The sequence below is a fragment of the Pagrus pagrus genome, assembly GCF_965226575.1.
Source record: "Pagrus pagrus genome assembly, chromosome: 1".
Classification (NCBI taxonomy): Eukaryota; Metazoa; Chordata; class Actinopteri; order Spariformes; family Sparidae; genus Pagrus; species Pagrus pagrus.
Window position 1 is genome coordinate 4693662 of NC_140185.1, and position 20311 is coordinate 4713972.

General features: G+C 43.7%; 1 protein-coding gene across 8 annotated transcripts in view; it reads right to left on the bottom strand.

Moving 5' to 3' along the window:
* znf536 (zinc finger protein 536) overlaps positions 1 to 18288 on the bottom strand; it is a 228412-nt gene extending 210124 nt beyond the window's left edge. For 6 of the 8 annotated variants that reach the window (XM_084349077.1, XM_084349074.1, XM_084349073.1 and 3 more), the window contains exon 1: positions 17732 to 18288. The gene's annotated coding sequence lies outside the window, so the exon portion shown is untranslated. Of the gene's footprint in view, positions 1 to 16979; positions 17417 to 17731 lie in introns of those variants that run through there. The other 2 variants (XM_084349072.1, XM_084349076.1) reach the window with 1 other exon arrangement.
* Between the last annotated feature and the right edge of the window lie 2023 nt (positions 18289 to 20311).

The following is a 20311-nucleotide window of genomic DNA, read 5'->3' on the forward strand; positions in this document are numbered from 1 at the left end:
AACTCAAGTACCTGCAAATAATCTGCCAAGACCAATTTCAAAAGGGAGATTTCAGAATATGTGGGAGTCATTAGAGGGAGTATTATTTCAGCGATGAGCGCGAGAGGGCCAGCCGTGTTTCACCCAACCAGATGGGTTCTGTTGCCTTTTATTCAGGAAGAAAGAAGCCGACGTGTTCTTCATCTCCCCCATTCTCCCCAAATGAAGATATATAACGTGTATGAAACAATTACGGCAGAATATTGGAAGTTTCAGAAGCAACCAAAGAATGTCAAATTTCTTTTCGAGTTTCTCAAAACAATCTTTTCATCTTCTTCCCAGTGAGGATGCTTTTGGATGGGGGCTGAGGAGGGGAGGGAGGGCTGGGGGGATTTTCAATGTAAACGAGGATACAGACAGAGATCTGAGGCTTTTATTGTTTTGTATTGAGTGTTAAATATGAAAAAGAATTAAAAGGTAGACGCCTTAAAAGGGGCCTGTGGCGTATGTAAATGAAATATGTTTCAGAGGCGTAATTTGCAACTGCTGCTGTTGTTATTTTTCAGACGGTTATCTGAAGTTTTTCTGGTCGCCTCAGTGCAGCTTTAAAGTGGCACACAACAAAGCGTTCACCAATTAAAGACGATTTTTACACCAAGAACTGCAGCAAACTTCATTAGATTCTCCAGCCAGCCGCTGACAAAAAGCCTATCAGAATGCATCTTTAAGTGTTAGTAATGAATAATGTATAATCAAAACACACTTTTTTTCTCAGACACTAGCCATTCACAACATCTAGCAGCCCTTATAACAAATTAAATGTTTATATCAAATGGAATTTGATTAGGTGAGTCTTGCTAGTAGGTTATTATTGCTAGTAGGGAAGCAGAATAACAATCTAAGGCACTTTAAAAAATGATCAAAATCACCAAGCCCTTGAAACAATACACATTCAATCAAATTCTTCATAATTGTAACAGTAGGAAACATTTTAGGCATTCCACCCACAACAAACAGGCTTTGTTCTCCTGTTATGAGAGGCAGCGAGGGGACACAATCAAGTGCGTGAGAAAGCCAGGAACGCAGGATTTCAAGCAATTCCTCCCTCTTTCTCTTTCTCTCTTTCTATACCCCCCCACCACCACCCCTCCCTCCCTTTTTTCAGGGTCGCCCATATTATTTGCTTCCTGTCTCATTGTAGCTGGCAAAAAGAGAATTTGGTAATTGAGTGGTACAGAACATGTGCCCTCCCTGCTCGCAGATGACAGATGGATTATAAAAACTTCAAAGGCGAGCATTTGGAGCACCAGGGGAGAGATGCTAGGTATTTGAACTATCATTCTTTACCCAGGAGACAATGACTGCCTGACATGGTGCATACATCAAGGAATAGTGCAACGGCACAGACATAATCCAACACACACATGCACACACACCCCTCCTTTTACTCCTCTTCCATCTCTCTTCCTCTCCTCTCTCCCCGCGCTATATATTTAACATCCTGTTCTGAGCAACTTTGCGCCAAGCACTGGAACATAACAAGTGGGGGGTAACACCGAGAGTCTGGAGGAGAAAGGAGGCAGCACCAGCAGGGCAGAGAATCTCGTCTTTGCATTTCTCTCCTCTTGACTTGTCACCTTTGCAGGTTTTCGCTGCTTTCAGAGTTTCGACTGTGGCCTTTACCCTGGTCGGTAAAATAATCTGAGTTTAGCTTGAACAGTTGCTTTGTGCTTTAAAAATGCAGCCAGATTAACAGGCCTCGAGGAAAACTGTAAGCACTACTGTATCGTAAGTGAAGGGGAGAATGGTGGGCGGCGACGCCTATAATCATCTTATAAGCATGATTTATGAAAAGGGCCATCTGCTTTGCCTTACTTAAGCACGGAGGCAACCTTTAATAATATAAGGACATGAGGGAAGGAGGGGATGGTGGGGGTGAGAACAAACGAGTACAAACAATGACACACACACATGCACACACACACACACACAGATTTCCAACCAAGTGGTAACCCGAATGCATGTGCCCCTCTCTTCTTCTTTCTGTCTCCTGCCCTCTTCAGTATCCAGCCATTAGTTCAGATGGCAGCTAATCACTGGTGACCTCCCCGTCACACCATTTAACCCCGACCCCTCCCCTTGACCCTGAAGGAATTACCAGCCTCACTGTAACCCCCCCCCCCACACACACACACACACACACGCACACACACACACACACACACACACACACACACACACACATTCACTCATGCATACAACTCACAAACTACCTTGCAGACAGAAAAAAACTCCCTCTCCCCCCTGAAAAATCCTGTCTATGATTCTTACATGACTCACAGCTGCACAGGATCATTGCCAATTAATTGTTTGGTCGCAAAAAAATGCCACCACAAGCTTCTACAGTCCAAGTTTACATATCTAAATATTTTGGGTTTTTTTTCCAACCAACGGCCACCAACACCCAAAGATATTCAGCTTGGAATAAAAAAACAAGCAAATAATTCCATCTGAGACGTTGGAACCAGTAAGTTTTTTTTTTTTACTTAATTGATTTGTTGATTGTCAGAAAATGTATTTATTAATGAACTAGTTGTTTCAGGTCTTAATTATTTCTTTATTGATTTATGATAATATTGATTACAATGATTGATTTTTATTTTATTTATCATCTATTAACAGTCAAAGTTGATCTCTTCAGATGGCCTGATTTTTCAAACAAACCTTAAGACATTCAATTTAGCATTTTTAAAAACCTAAAAAAACCATAAATGTTAACATTAAAGAAACCCAAATACTTATATATATTGATCACCAAAATTGTTGTTGCTTAATCCGATTGTATCAGCATCAGTTTGAGCTGTTCTTCATAATGAAATGAGCCTGGTGAAATCCTTAATTCTACCGTCCTTTGCACATAGTAAAAAGCAAGGAAGAAAGTGAAACCAGGTAAGTGATATCATTAAACATCTCACACATGAACAACAACAACATCTCAAAGCCATGTGGCACTGCCTTGATTGCCATTCATGCCCCAGCTGCTGCCCTTTGGCTTCACTGTGACCTGGAAATGGCTCCCAGCAAGATCTTAAAGAGCAACGGCGGCAGAGTTGGAAGGAGGATATGGGTGGCGGCGGTGGTGGTATCATAATGAGGCATACGGCATATACTATTGTGCTCAAAGCCACATACACACACATGCACACATTCCTACAAGAGCACATAGACGCACACACACACACATGCCCCTCCCCATGTGGTCACCTTTTCAGTGTCCATCAGGATTGTCGGCCTAATCCTCGTCGGATCATCTCATCAATGCCTAGGCTGTTTATGTGTAATGGATCCCATCAAACTCCCCCCCATGCTCCCCTTTGCCCCCTCGGCTCTTTCCACTCCTTCCCTGCCTCCCCCCAGGTCTCCAAACATCCCCTCCTCCCTCCTTCATAACCGTTCGTACTGCTCCTCAAAGGAATAACTTTTTGATTACCTTATTTTATTTTCACTTTTAAATAAGCTGTCATAGATGTATTTCTTCATTAAATGCTGTGTGTTGTGTCAGTGCTACGAAAGGTAGAACAAACTGAATATAATTAAAAATACAAAGGCGAGACGTACTGAAAAACTAGTGTTTTCAGGTAAAAAGTGCACCTTTAAAAACCTTGGTTGGACTGTGGTTTCAGAGGTTTCTCCACTTGTAGCGGTCAAATTAATTGAATTGATTTTTAATGAAATTTGTATAGATACAGCACTGAGCATAGGCTTTAACAAAAGACATTGATATCGTCATTATTGTTATTCTGGTATGTAAAGTTGAGCAGTACTTTTCATACCACTCACTTTTGGGTCTGACAGAATTCAAAATAAATTCCAGATTTCTGCTCCGCTGTATAATTTTCTTGACAAACCTGTCATGGAAACTGTATAATGGTTTGTCTTTCCACCCTTCTCATCCTTCCTCACTCTCTTCATCCTCCTCCTCCTCCTCCTCCTCCTCGTCCTCGAAGCCTCACAGCATGTGTAAGCAGAAGCGCACGTGCTCCCTTCGCCCTCATTACGAGCTAACTACGCTGTTAGATTAAAAGCGTGTACAGAGAGGAAGACAGAGAGAGAAAGAATGAAAAGAGAGAGTTAGAGAGAGAGAGAGGAGGAAGAGGTGGGGGGAAGTGAGGAACGGGCCGAACCTCCATAATTAAGATCACTTCACAGATTACCTCCGGCAACAAAAGCACGGCAAGCGGCCGCCCGCAGCCACAGAAATTGGATGAAAAAGGGGTGTTGAGGAGGAGACTGACCTCCGCTGCTCTCCTCCGGGCTCCACACGAACACAAGCCATGGCTGGATCAAATGCCCCTCCCAGCAGTAACTGACACACATAGACACACACACACGACAGGTACTGGTACATGCTGTAGAGGCAGAGAGGCAGCAAGCGGAGGGAGAGCACGCTTCTTACAGGCAGAGGCAGACACACGTAGAGGATTCAGCGTCTGAGGGGTTACATTTTATTACAGGCCACATATCCCAAAACACACAGAGAGCTCGCTGCGCTGCAGGGAGAGGAGATCCATCCACTGGTGTACACACTCACCCCCAACTAAGTCTGAAAAAACTCCTCCAAATATGCTGCCGCCTTCATGATATTTTGAGGAATAGACTGCCAACATGATAGTCAGTTATCAGTTGCAATTTATTTTACTATCTAACAATAACCAGCTGTGCCTTGTACTTTTACACTGGTGTATCTGTTGGCATGTTTGATTCTTGTGGGGCACAGCATTTGTAACACTACGTGGAAGACAGCGGAGCTATAAAAAACCCAAATGTCCTATTTGAAAATACCACTAGGAGGCTGATGTGATGTCTTTTTCCCTCACTTGGAAGCCAGTTTTACCATAAATCTGATGTTGTGCAAGCATGATATTATACCCACCTAAAGGATCCTGTCACCAGTGAGCTTCAAACTGACCAGCTGTCAAACCAACACTTCAGATTTTTTTTTTTCTTAGCCTTCTCTCCATCTATTCCCATATCCTCACCCTCACAGTTCTCCTGCGCTGTTCACCTCGCCCTCCTCAGTCCGCCTCACTCCCATCCCGCAAACCAACCCTGATCTCCGGTGAGCAGAGGGGAGGCCATTTACTCTAATCACAGGGATCCAGCAAGAGCGCCTCAAAGCCCTCGGGGGCTGATCGGCAATCAGAGAGACGGAGGCTATGAGGGAGAGAGAGAGAAATAAACTCCACCTCAACATCAGATTTGTGGAGCAAACCTCTCCGATGCCTAATACGAAGCAGCTCTGCCATGAGATCGTCCTGATGGTGTGTAGGCAGGATGAGGGGTGTTTGCAAGGATATGAGCACAGAGTTGAAGGACTTCCTGTGACAGAGCAAGTTTCGGTCATGGGGGTCACAGGGAGGGTGAAGTGTGCAGGCGCTCAATCAGGACAGGAAGCGGGGCAATAAGTGTGCAAGTTACTGTGCTGTGGCACGGAATACGGGTTATCACTTTCAACAATTTAAGAAATCCTCAAGCAGGTTAAAAGTCTGGCTGGAAGGATCGCTGTTCTCACTATTATTATCTCATGTTCATAGTTTTTCTGTCATGATAAGATTTCAGTAGTCAATAAATTGTAAACATGAGAAACATTTAAATTAAAAACTTAAAAAAAACAAAAACTCAGCACACCTGAAATGATGGTTTAAACCCCTCACCACATTAAAACACTGTATGCATGCAACTAGTACAGCAAGTACCATGAAGTCAGTTTGTGGAGCTGGACTCTCAACACTCCCATTCATTCCGATGAAAACACAAGACTTTACATTGAGATGACAGCAACACATACAAATAACTTCTCACCAACACCACGGACACGTAGTAGTTTGGTTTACTAGTCTCTGGAGTCCACTTGGAGGACGCATTCCCCACATGTATGATGTGTTCCGTAGCTTGCGGCAGTGTAGTGTTAGCGCGGTCACAACAAACTGGAGGTACACTCAGCCCAGAGCCTACACGCTCAACCTCTGTTGACGAAGTTTACATCACATGGAGCCGAGCATTTTCTTACGGACCATCGCGCAATCGTGTTGGCGGAATGTATGGATCATCACAGTCAGAAGGCTTCACCCTCTGGGGATCATGAATGTAATAGTTGTTGAGATATTTTACTGTTGGACCAACCAAATGACATCACCATCTCTACTGCCACGCATTGGCAACACATTTATAATAAAATAGCGATGGTTTAATTTGTTAGCATTTTGAAGTGTATTGACAACATTTTACATACGTGGCTTTTATTATGGTGTTCTGTGGGGAAAGGCATTTTGATCAATGAGGGATTTTGTTGTTGCAGTACTGTGCTCGGTCACTGAGACGGCTTTGCCTAGCCGTGCCACATGCAGCTCAGTGGGTTTGTTTAAAGCCCGTCCAGTCGTCTGACCGCTCATGTTTCTTCCCTTGTCTGACTTCTTTTTAACAATGTCACCTCACTCCAAGTCTCAGCAATTACTTGTACAACCTACAGTTAGCTGGAAGAGCAACATGAGATCAAAGTTGTCATAAACTTGAACTTGAAATGTGAACTATAAAATGTGATGGTCCTGCCTGTGAACAAAACCTCTTACAATTTTGACTTACTATGATACACTGCACAGTCAGAACGGAGCAATAAACAAATTCAAGTCTTCCATGTCCTCTTCCAATTCTTCCTTTAATGGGTGTCATCGAGTGACAGAAGGTTAGAAACAGCGAAGCTGTTCAAAATGTCCCTCCAGTTTTTGGGACACACATTGTGAACGGGTGATCTCACTCCCACCCTTCAAGCCTATCAGTGTCATCAACCACACCATGGATGCAAATGCCCCCCGTCTCTGTCTGTGCAGATCTGACAGTCCTGTTTACCAAAGCAGCCGACAGACAAGCCGAACAAGAGCCCGGGCACTTCCACTTAACTCTTTCCCCATTACAACGATTGGTGTGAACGACACAACAAAAGAGATAAAATGCAGTTCTGAGCCAAAGAAAACAACTGCAGCTCACGATCAAGAATAATAATAATTTTAAAAAAACACAAGGATGAAAACAAAAGAGGAAGAGGCAGATGAGGGGGAGGTGGTGGGGGCAGGAGAGAGAGGAGATGATGAGGTAGGCCCTTTGAAAATAGAAATAAAAAAGATGATTTGAGAAAACTGTTGGAAATTGCAGGAGACCTGTTAAAGGTTTCTGTTTCAGCAGGGGTGGGAGCGCATCTTATGACTTAAAAAGAGGTATTAAAGGAAAGAGCTGGGCGCCGGGGGAATTCTCCCACGTCGGAGAGCTCTCTTTGTAAATTCAACCCCAGTAATAAGGCAGATAAATAATAGATAAATAGTATTTAGCTCCCACCTTGAACAACACTTTTTAAAGTAGTTCATAAAAGACTGACAGCTCTTGACGAACAAACGCACTTACACAAACACACAAGCGTGCGCATGTACATGTAATGTGTATTTTACCTAATTAAATAAAACACCAGGTGGGATCGACTGATTGTTTGTGTGTGTCTCGGTGTGTGTGTGTGTGTGCATGGACAAGAAAAGAAGACGCAGTGAAGAGAAGAGAAGCTCAAATATTTTTGGATGAATTTCATTGTGTTCGTATTTATTATTAGTGCTTTCATCAGTTACTGATGGTTGGTGTAGGTGCAGAAAAGTAAAGGGCTGTACGACAAAGGTGTTTGTCTTGCAAACACACAATACATGTCGAGTTAATTATTGGTTTCTGAAGGAAAAGAGCATTTAATTTGCAGTCGCTCTGGTCTGCATAACAGAAACAGAACTGAAGTAAAGTCAAATGTTTCATATAAACTTGTAAAATGTTCAACGTTTGGCTTCACAAGTTCAGCATCAAATTTTGGTTTTGTATCTGCGGTGAGGTGTAAATACTGTGGTGCCCTGTCATGAATACTGTATGTTAGAGGTGTTACCATATTTACAACCATCATTAATTAATGTTACATGTATCATTAATTAAACAGCTAATTGTTATTTCACTGTTAACACACAATGAAATGCTTTATAAACCGTGTATTAAGCAATTGTGTATTGCTTAAAATGCATAATAGTTGCAACTAATGTTTATAATGCTTTGTAAATGGTTAATAAATACTGCATAGTTCATCTACAAACATTATAAAGCTGCAGCTGATGTTTATAAACCTCTACAATTACTAAATAAATAGATTATAACGCACTTCATTGTTATTAACAGTGAATTAACTATTCATTTACCATGTATTAGTGATGGGTATTATAAAGCGTTACCACATTTATTTTCTTCCAACTCTTTTCTGCCCCCTCCCCACTCCAATAATTTGTGTACAGTCCCAAAGCTTGTCCAACGCTCTCCAGTATTAAACAGAGGCCTTTCACTGTCTTACGGTTATATTTCCAGAAAATAAAAATCAGAAAAAAGGACTTGTTTTTGTATACCCTGTCCTCAAATAAGAGCAAGAATAAACAAGTAGACATATATTTACCTTAAAAAAAAAGAAAAAAAAAAAGCACAGTAGCTACCCTTTGCGTCTCATAGCAGCTATGCCTCAGAGATGTGGTCGCGGCTGCACCAGGCGTTTACAGAAGGCTGTGTGTTTAAACGCCTGGAATGCTCATTTGCCTTTTGGGTTTACTTATTTACTTTTGCATAAATGGAGAACAGTACTGTGGTATTAAAGGGGCTTCTCAGGGGGAAAGTTGTGTGTTTTTGAAATGCAGCCTTTTTTAAATGCTCCCTCAGTTTGCTATATTAAGGAATGTTGATGATTAATGCAACATAGATCTAATTTCTCTTGATTAAAAAACATGAATTAGAAAAATAATGCCAGACTCGAGATGAGCTCAACCCCAACCACCCCCACCCCCTCACTCCCAAACACACACACACACACACACACACACACACAAGCGCCCCCACCCCTACCCCCCCACCCGCCTCCCTCACTCAAAGTCATCAGATACAAAATGAGCATCCAGGCTAAAATGAGCAACAAATAATCACAAAATTCCCAATAGCCAAATATGAAATGTAAAATGACTGCCTTGATCAACTTGAGCCCAGTAATCTTTAGCACCAGCCACAGCTGTACCACCACTTCTGTCACTTGAAATAAAAACCTAAACCTTTCAGGGCTTTCGATTGAGTCTTTAATTCAGCCTGATGTGACATTAAAACCCTTTGGTTGACTTCCACTGGCTGTGACAAATGTACCAGCGCTTAATAGAGGTGTGCAGACAGGCCGGCATTTCAGTGACTTTTATCAAACCGAATTTATCAACGCAGGCTCCCAGGATCTGTGGCAGCAGCTTGTTCAGAAGGAAGCCTACAGATACCGTTAAGTACATCATCCCTCCTCTCTGTCTCACTCCTTCTCCCCTTCTGCTCACTGCTTCTCTCTGCGAGTGTTTTTTCCCGCTCTGTCCTGTCATCGCTCTGCCTACTGTGTATTTATCTCTTTTCTCTCCGGATCCACCGCTACATGAGCACACTGCTTTTGTAGGCTAATACGGATGTTTTCTGGCTGCCAATTGTCACATTGAGTTAAGAACAATTTAAAGAACAAAAAAATCCCAAATCGCTTCTTTCGTATGTGTGCTCAAACCATCGTGGGACACTCAAACTCTCCACTGACACTCCACTGGGGCTGTGATGGTAGTTAAATGTGTGTTGTCAGGCCAGAAAAGACGTCACGATTGTTTGATTTTTAGTAAAAAGGTGAGATTGAAACTGATGAATCATCCCGACCAGCATGGAGATAATTCACATGTGCGAGGAGAAGACACCAGCACACTCACCAGTTTCTTCATCTGGAGAAAAATCTAATGTTCGGATCACCGGGACGTCAGCTAAAAGAGTGTCAAATACATTTGTTTATGAATTGATCTCACAATTAGGCTACCTGGAAATGGTGGAAAAGCTTCCCCTCTCTGTCAGGTATTTCCTCCTCTTTAATTCTCTCCAGTTACAGGACAAGTGTTTGGATTCCTGATCACTTTAATGTGATTTCCAGGCCAATTTCATAAAGTCGGGAAATTAATCACAGCTGGCAGGGTGTGGCACTTAATAACTAATCGGCAACTTATTGTCATTTTAGCGATGATAAAGATTCATGAATGGAGTGGCAGATGGTGTAAATGAGAAGTGAGGGCAAAAGAAGAGAGGAAAAAGAAATGATAGCTAGGAAGAATGAGAGATGAGAGTGGGGACAGAGGATGGAGAGGCTGCAGAAACAAGAGTGAAATGGTGGAGTGAGGAGTGTGATAAGGAGGCCTTTGAAGGGTCCTCTCAGATGCTGCGATTGCTCAGTTCAGCGCCGTTAGAGCCTCTGAGGTACTTGAACCTTGCCTGCCTTTCCTCCACCTCTCTGTAGAGCTGCTGCCCTGCAGGCCACCTGTAAACCGCTTTGACACATGATCCACTCCCACGGATGTAGAGTGGAAACACAAACACACATACACACACTCCGAGAGAGGGAGAAGCTGCTGCATGCAGGCAGCTAAGCGCGCACAAATGCTTTAACGCATCATCAACGTTGGGTTGTTTTTTAACATTAGCACTCGATTAACAACTGGCTGTCCCACTTTTGAATGGAGGGGCACTCAGAGCAGAAACAAGAGCGCTACCTAATAGTCTACTCTCATGACACGTTGATTAAAACATTTTTGTTTTTTTCTTCCTTTTATCTGTCTCTCGCTGTCACTTTGAAGCAATGGATCCTTCAGCGAGACAGGATAAATAACCTGCTATTATTATCTGAGGCCCTCACACTGGCGTGAAAGTGGCACCGGGAGGAGTTTAACCTTCCCCTCCTTAAGGCCGAGGGAAACATCGGACACGTTGGAATTCAATTAAGCAATTAGATGGATGCCGCAAAGAAGTGGCAGGGAAAGTGAATGTCATATTCCAGGCAAACACACACACACAAATGCACATAAAAAAAAACAAATTATCACTAGAAATTCAAGAAATTCCTAATTCACATGAAAAGAAAAAACGCATATGTAAGAAAAAGTAGCACTCAGTGACTGCAAGAAAGCTCCAAGCAACCCACACCAACCCTGAAAAAGAAAAAAATGACGGCTCCTGATTAGGCATTGTCAAAATATTTGTGACGGAGGAATTCCACTAGGCGAGCGCAGAATCGGCTCCTCTACAAAAGAGCCATCTTCCCTGAGTAACAAGTTGGTGCAATGAGTGTCGACAGAAGAGGAGCTGAAATCCCCCCCGGGCTAGAGAATATCCCGCTATTGTAGTCTTAACCCGCGAGACCTGGCGGGGAATGTACAGCTTTCACAGTCACTTCTCATCCTATTTGTAGCACTGCCGCTGATGTGCGAGCGCCTGGGCCAGAGCAGGTCACCCCACCACCACACGTTTTATCTCTCTGTCTACCTGACTCTTCCAGCTATCAACACCTTTCCCAAGTCCAATAAATATTTGAGGGGGCATTCATCTACATCGTGTTATTTTCTCCACCCACCCCCCCAGCCCTCATGCCAAACCACTTTTTTCATCTCACTTTTTGTATTTTTTGTTCCACAAGGCAAGTTTCATTAAAGATCCAATTATGCAAATCAGGTGCTGGAGAGGCAGTTGAATATGCACTATAATGGTGTACAGTAATCGTTCGACACAATATACGGCATCCGGGGCCAGATTTACGAGCGCAACAGTACTGCAACGCCTCCATCCTTTGGTGAAAACCTCTTGATCATAATTAAAGGTGCAGGAGTTCTCCCCAGCATCCTCACACCCTCCTTTTTCTCCCTCTTCTCCTCTCCCTCCATCTTGTGCTCCTTTGGCATGCTCATTAACAGAGGTCTGGGAAGTTTACAGAGGTCACATCCGAGAGGTGGACCAGCTAAAGAGCAGACATGACATGCGATGCAGTCAGCAATGGTATGTGAAGTGGGTAATAGACATAACCTGCCTCGCACACATGTATAACCTTCCATCTCATCAACACTGGAGGTATTTACCACAGTCTTAGCTGAGCGTGACTGAATGTTAAGCAGTAACAATTCTCTGCTTCAGGACCTCTGATTGATGTGTGCTTGCCCGTTTGTGTTAAGCTGTTGTCTACGGAAATGACACAGCTGAAAACGCAGCGTCTTTCGACACATCAAAAGAGAAAACGGTCCTGACATTGCATGACGCATCCTTAAATCCAAAATGCTAATGAACTTCGAGGAAAAAATACCAAACTAAAGCCAAACTCAATAATGCCTTAATGCCAAGGGAGCTCAGCAGGGAAGCCGGGGCAAACAAAGGAGGAGTATCACGGGTTGTGAGGATAAGGTGTTTTTTTCATTACATTTTTTCAGGACACATTCCTTGTTGGTGTTATGTGAGCGTCAACTGATTCCACAGAAAGGGAGAGAGAATGGGCAAGGCCAGAGCATCGCCTGGACAATGGACTGTCTCAAGGCTGACACACACACTATATGGGTTAAGGTGCTCATGTACACACTGATCTAAAATTGCTGCAAATGCTCACACATGCGTCGGCCTGTATGCACGCACATTCTCAGTTATTTATTAAAGTCTGGTAGTGAAAAAAAACCAGATCCTCCTCGCGCCCACTTCCATTCCCATCTCTCCCTCCAAGACCACTTTGATTTCTCCCTTTCCTCTCTTACCATCCAAACCCCAGCTGCCCCCACCACCCCAGCCCAGCTCCCCTGGCTGCCCAGACAAGCAGACGCTCCTTGCGATGGCACCCCGGCATGAAAGGACTCAAGTCAAGCCTGTCTGTCAGCACCTCATCTGCCCTACACCCTTTATTCTTAGATCAAAATGACGTCTGTGATTACCCCCATACCACCACCACCACCCCAACCAATCTAACCCACTGCTCCTCCAACCCTTTAACTCCCAATCCTTATCAAGCTCTCAGGGCAAAGAACATACCGGGGAAAAGATACGGCACACTCCAGCTCACAAGCAAAGGATGAGACGTTCACACAGTGTAACCCATGCAACAACTGAACATAAACTCTTATTTAAACAACGATTCAGTAAATCCGATCATTCATACAGCTAGATTTAATTGATAGCATATTCATTTCAGGCTAATGGCATCTTACACATTTTCTATTGCTTTTTCTATTATTCAATAACTGAGTCAGAGGTAATGCATTTCCTTTACATTCTGTCACAGTTTTTATCTTTCCGAACAAAAGCCAAGCGTTACATTTAAAGTTGGACAGAGAAAAATAACTACAACACGATGAGGCTGTCGGACATCATCGTGCCGTGCGAAGGATGGATAAATTATATTCATCAGTTTACAAATTCGTTTCACAAAATTAGATCCGGAAGAGGCCTAATAATGAGCAAAGGTCAGAGACACTAACTTCATAAAACTTTGAGGTCATTCACGCAACCTTCCATTTATCACCACAGTGGAATAAATCATAATTGCTGTTCCTTCTAAATGTTCAGCATCACACCCCGTGGGCTCATAGCGGTGAAAAAAAAATCTAATCTCACATATTCAATGACAGAAATTCAAACAAATGTGATAAAAAATCTCATCGTTTGAGATTTCTGTCTAATGTGTGTAATCTAGCGTGTGATGTTTTGTGGTCAGAGCGATCTCCTCTTGAGTTCACATCCCGCATTTGATTCAATGCTTTCAATTGTGAGTGTGTGTGTGTGTGTGTGTGTGTGTGTGTGTGTGTGTGTGTGTGTGTGTGTGTGTCTGTGTGAGAGTGCTTGTCATATTAGCCTCGTGCTGCAACTGCAAGCCCAGCTCGCCAACATCTTCCCCCTCTCTGGCTTGAACTCTGGAGATCAAGGTCATGGAGCTACAAGGCTCAACCCAGACTAACGCCTGTGTGTTACAGCCCCTTCGACACCTTCCTCATCCCCCGCGGGACACACACACACACACACACACACACACACACACACACACAGACACAGTGGAATACATGCACGCTGTCGCCTTGCCCTGTTGCCCGTGTGAAGAAGAGAGAGCAGATTAGAAGCAGAATAGAAGTGAAGAAATGACACAGCCAGTATCCACAGCCTGTACCCAGTAGGTAACGGGGGGGGCTTTCACAATGACTGCACATATCAATTAATGGCTGGCTGATGAGCAGAGCTGGCCTGATCTGGCCTGCCCACCACCGCCCTGATCCCAGCGGACTGGGAGCCCTGGCCTCACAGCCTGTACAGCTGGAGCCCTCTCCCCTATAATTACATGAGAAGGGGATCAACAGTGAGGCTGTCTATCTGACCGTGGACTGCACTATGTTGCAGATGCATATATCACGACTATGGTACAGGATCGCTTAAATTATGTGTTGTCCCATTGATTATACACACATATTTTTCTGGGCTGCTCCATTATGTAATTTGTGCGACCACTTCACTGTGGGTTTGTGTGTTTTTGCGATGGCACTGCGACGTCTGCCTTCTTTATGCGCATTTGTTAAACAAGTGTGTAATTTTTCGCACTGTTTTTTATCCTCTCCTTTTTAAGAAAATCTGATTGTGTACATGTCAACGTGCGAATAATTCACAGCGAGTCGGACTGACAACGTGGCGGCTCCAGTCGAGTGGGTCTACTCCACGGTGAACCGAGTGGCTGACTGACTGACTGACAGCCTGGTGAAAAGAGGACTGATTCGATGCCATCCTTTGCATGCCATGCTCTTTCTCTCTCTGTCTCTCTCCCCCCCTTTCTCTCTCATCACTCCCTTCTCCCTCATTTTCAGCTCAGAGATGTGTATCACCACAGTCAGTCACGGCCTGCAGCCCCCTTAGCAACGCTGACACGGGCACAGGTGGGAAGGCAACTAATGCAAGATCAACGGCAACTGCCACAGAACACATTTTGAGCTGCGTCGGTCAGAAAGTTACAGCACGGGAAAACGTCAAAATACCTGCGCTGCGTGTGTGTGTGTGTTCTTTCTGCTGCAATAAATCTCATGCTGACTTCAAAATAAAACACCCCATCCATAAACATTGTGAATTTATCTATTCGACTTGCCATGAAGTGAAGATAAATAATGCCTGCATATTTTATCAGAATAATTATTTTAATGACAGCACTTAATTAGATAATTCATTAGTGAGTCGTATGCAGTGTAAAAATGTATCCTGACTCGCAGATAAATACAAATAGATCCAAAGTAGGCCTGAAGAATATTAAATAAATTGCTAAACAATCCACTGAGGCCTTGACAAAAAAATTCACTCCATAAATTCCTCTAACAGGCCAGTGAGCAAAGCAAGGCCTTTTCTTAAACACAGTGTCTCTTCCCAAATATTTTCACCCGAAGAGGATGACAACATTTCAACTTGTAGCAGCGCAGAGAGGTGCAGGAGAGGGCAGACAGGTCTGAGGCAGCCTGAACTGTCAGAGGAGCGGGGACAGTTATCCACTCGCTATTTCATCTCCAATAAGGGAATGTAAGGAGTTGACAAAAAGGGTTTACGCCCAGACACTATTTCAGACATAATATCCGCCCTGTGCATACCATTAAACAATGACAGCATCTCAACTCGCACAGTACATCTATTTATCCCTTTTCCTCGCACAATGAATCTGAGGAAGAGGCAACATTTTTTTTTCTGTTGGCTCAAGACAACTTCAGGGAAGGTTAGAGAAACAGTGGGAAACAACGTGGCAGACATTGTAGAGTATTTTAAGAAGGATGACATGTGTCTTCACAGCCATTGTGCAGCGCTGGTAGCAGTTGGAAGTGGCTGGATAACCCAGGTCAGATCACTCAGGGGTCAGCTCGACTTCCAAGAAAAGGTCCTCCCCACTCAAGACGCACGGTGAGACACAGGCTTTAAACGGGATTACAAGCCTCGTCCCTGTCACATATTACTGATAATTCAATACTGCCCCATCATTTAAGCACAAATTCTGACATCGCTTCCCTCGGTGTGGGAATTCGGCACCCGGGTATATATTTGTAGCGCACGGAACGCGCTCAACCTGCTGGATCATAAAAAATAACAGTTTGCTGTAAATTTAAAGAAGATAACGCGAAAAGTCCCGAGAGCACGAGTGCACTGGCATGTCACACACCGACCTCTTCCATCCCCTGGAAAAATATTACTGGCTTATGGGCTCCGTCATTTTATATTTCCACTGTAACGGATGTCTATCAGCCTCCTGTAGCCTTTTATCGACTCGCCCTAACTTTATCCCCCCTCTGTCAAAAGAAAAACTCACATCCGCACCCACCCCCCCGAGCAAAGGTGGCATCTGTTCCCAAAAAAATGTCGATGTCCCCGCCGCCTGTGTGTGTCTCGACGCATGATATTTACCCCTCTCGTCTGAATGCCATCGTAACGTCTCCTCAAAGCATAGTGCAGGGGCTGCTTATTCATAAGAGAGGTCGATCACTGCACAAAATGGCAGGTCTCACCGGCTCTTCTTCCATCTCACAAGTTTTGACACATGGTGGCAAACGCACCGGTAAACTTGAATCGCCTTGCCGTACTCTGTCAGCACGAGTGCGGAAGAAAGTTTTCCGTGGACACTTTTAACGGGAACACGGCTGGACTTTTCTCAAAGTCTCGTACTGTATCGCTGATCTGCGTGCAGCAATATTGCAAAGCCGTGCGCCCGAACGCCTTTTACGCGTTGAGTGTGGAGTCAAACATGCAGCGGCAGACAAAACTTAGCGATCATTTTCTGCTGGAATAAAAAAAATAGTTTTTTTTTTGTCGCGTTGAGTTGCAAGGTGTCGAGCATCGCAGCCCGTGTCTTGGTCCCAGCTGCTATTTTGTCGCCGTTTTTTTACGATCGTCACTCGCTACGGATAATTGCACTGTTATTTTCTAATCATGATTGGGGAGACATCAGGGGCCCCCGCTGCGATGCACCCGCACAAACAACCCCAATCCTCCACAAAACTGACTTCCCAGCGAGTAATACACTTCAAGCCCCCAGTAAAACCCCACTCGTGTACTATAAGCGCCACACTTCTTCTTACCTTTTAAATTTGGCGAAGCGCCGGCTAACTCCTGCGCGTAAACGATGCGTTGTGAGAGATAGTGTTCATTGAATAATGAGGCATGTCCATATGATGTGACCGGATCATATTCTTGTCGGATGACGGGGGTGTTGAAAAGTGCGCTTCGGACCTGTTAAAGACTGTCCACTCCTCGATCCTGTCCCTACAACTGCTCCCTGCCGCGCATCCTGAGTTTGAAATGAAAAATACGGCTTTATGACTTGTCTCTCTTCTCGCTTTCCTGTCGCTGCCTTCTAAAGGTAAACGTTTGCATTGATGCCGATCGCCAGGCATCAGCATATTCCCTTCATCTTTCAGCTTGGACTCCCCCTATCTGGTAGGTGAAATGCATTGTACCGTTAAAAGGCACTCCATTGTAGAAAGCAAAGCGGAGTGGCTGGATACAGTTCGAGTCTAGCGGTATTCGTCGTTGACGGGATAAAAATCAGCTGGTGAGCCCAGCGGTGTGCTGAACCTCGTTTAAAGAAATAATCCCCTCATCGTTACATTTCCCCTGGTGCCGTGGCCAGAGCAAAAAGCCGATTCCCAACCACCTTACTTTGTTTCTGACCTTGAACTGCCCACAAACACTCTTTTATTTAAAATGTGCCCCCTGTACAGAGGCATTCTCACAGAGGCAGCCTCGCCGCTGAAAGCACCGCGCGTTAAACACTGGCTCGCTGGAAAGATACCCAGGTCACAAAATTACTCCAAAAAGTAGAAGTCCTTACCTTCCAAGTGAACTGTTTCGAGTCTTTTTCCTCTTCTCTTCGCCTTAAAAAAACTCCAGGATAAATGAGTGTTGCCTCTTGTGCGTCCTGAGCGTCAGTCACCGCTTAAGAGAAGTAATGAGTGATAAAAATGACGCTCATCTATCTGCACTGTAACCTTGTGGCGTATTTAATGTAAATAAGCCCCGTTGTGTTGCCAATCCCCATGCATACAAACGCAAACCCGCTCCTCAGGGACTCGCTTTTGCCTTTTTTTCTCTATGTATTGACGATTTATTCTCACTGCCTGGGAGCGCAAAAGGGTATGAAGATAATTATTTGAAAATATGATATATCAATAATGCGACTGGTCCAATTTGTGAATGAATGCATTTCCACACACCTCTCTGAAGACTTTTAAAAGCGCCCACTCTCCCTGCAAAAGAAGCAAATACTTTTTAAGGGTGATTTTTTTTTTTTTTTTTTTTTTTTTTTTTTTGATATTTCCAACAGGAGCTCTAAACTTTAAGTTGGCACAACTTTTTGCGACGCGGAAAAACCACACGACCAAAAAGACGTTCCGCATAGGCCGAAGCGTTTCTCGCAACTAAAACCTTCCTTGTGGGATGGTTTTGATATATTATGCTTCTATAGGGGGGTGGAAGAGACTGAATAATGCAATTATAGATTCAGTGTCCCAGCGTTGACAAAAGACAGGGCTTCAATAGAGGCTTTGTTATAGGATTATATAATGATTATGGGGTAATTATGGGAACGGTTTGGTAATAATAAAAAAAGTATCAAGTGCTCTCTTGCACGGACAGCTTGTTTTCTATAATGTAAGTGCATGAGTAGAGGAGTGTGATAAGACAGACAGACAGACGGTGCTGCTGACAGCTAGTGGCAGGATGACGGCAGACAGCCCCGATTATTCAAAATGTCGAACCGAGAGACACATTAATGCCACTGACTGAGATGCTATCAAATGTCCTCAGAACCGGACATGGGCCCACAATGGAATATCTCGGGGTCATATTCATAGCCGCCCTGTGCGTAACCCCCCATCCCACCCACCCATCCGCCCTCACCCCCCCTCCACGCCGCTTGTGCCATGCTGTATGTGTCAGAGAGAGAGAGAGAGGGAGGGAGAGAGAGGGAGAGAGAGGGAGAGAGGCAGATACACACATGTAAATGGTCACTCTGACAGACAGCACATGACACTCCATCTGTGGGTGAAAATAATCCGCACCTTGCAGCTTATTACAATTATTATTATTATTATTTAAATCACATTCCGGAATGTATTGCAGCCTGTTTATCACATTTTATCATCAAAACCCTTTTTCTGCACATGTGAACACAATCGTTATATTAAGGTACAAGGTGGCTTAACATGATCTCTTTTTGCTTCCCCCTCTATTGAAACTTAAATTAATATCTGAGCTTTCTTTAAAGATATTTTCACAGCGCTGAGTCAGTTTGTGTGTGCGTGCGTGCGTGCACGCGTGCGTCCGTGCGTGTGTGTGTGTTCTGTGAGACATTAATAGATAGCCTTAATATCTGCTTTCTTCCCCTTCCCAGACAAAACACATTTTCCTCTTTAAAAGATACTCCACATTCATTATGCACTATGAAAATCTGATTCTCATGCTGCTCCTTTAAATGGTTATATGGAATTCAGTTTGATGTGTATGAAATTCCTTTTTATTCTTTCCTTCTTTTATTTTTTGAGCATTTTCCAGAATAAAAAAAAGTTTTCCTCCCCTAAAGAAATTAGCATAACCATTCCCCATCAATAATATGGCTATCTCTATGGGAGTGATAGCAGCAAGCAGTAGGGGTGTTCCTTTTGCCGATTCTCCATGGATCAACAGCGCGTCATCAGCTCCTTTTGAACTTGTTATAGCAAGTCAAGTGATTCTTTATCGGCTGACAGCCCTGACAATGCATCTGGGATGGGAAAGCAGGTCAAAAGGAAGTTGCCATATGGACTTAAGCATGCAAATTTCTAACAATACATAGCATTGAGGGTTGCACGCTCACATACACACCACCATATATGTGTAAGTAGGCACTCAGAACTGTTTGCCTGCAGTTCTGTACAGGCTAACATGGATCTGAGAGGCTTAAATTACTTGTATGCAGAGTAAGTAGAATGGAAATAATTTAAGCTACATAAGGTGATATAACACTAATGCATTTTATGACAATATAATTCACTTTCATGATAATAGTGGTTCGTTTTGTCACTGACAGTGGACTTGGCCGCCAAAAAGGATACAAACAATTTACAGCATCAATTTTGTACAAATCTGTTCTGTTTATTTGTGTTTGCAGGCAAGTTAATGTTAAAACATGTTAATAAAAGTTCATCTAAGTCTAAAGTCCTAAGATTAAAGCAAAGTCTTAAAGTCCTTCAGTTTGCTACATGACACCTAATTCAAGAAAGCACAGTAATTCACTTTTGATTTTATAGAGTGCTGTTCATGAGTGATGGACAGTGTTCATCCCTGACCGGCAGGAATGGTCTGACTGCAACAGGTGCAACAGCATCACACATTGTTTCTGTTGGTACACTTTTACTTCTTCATTTGCAGACGG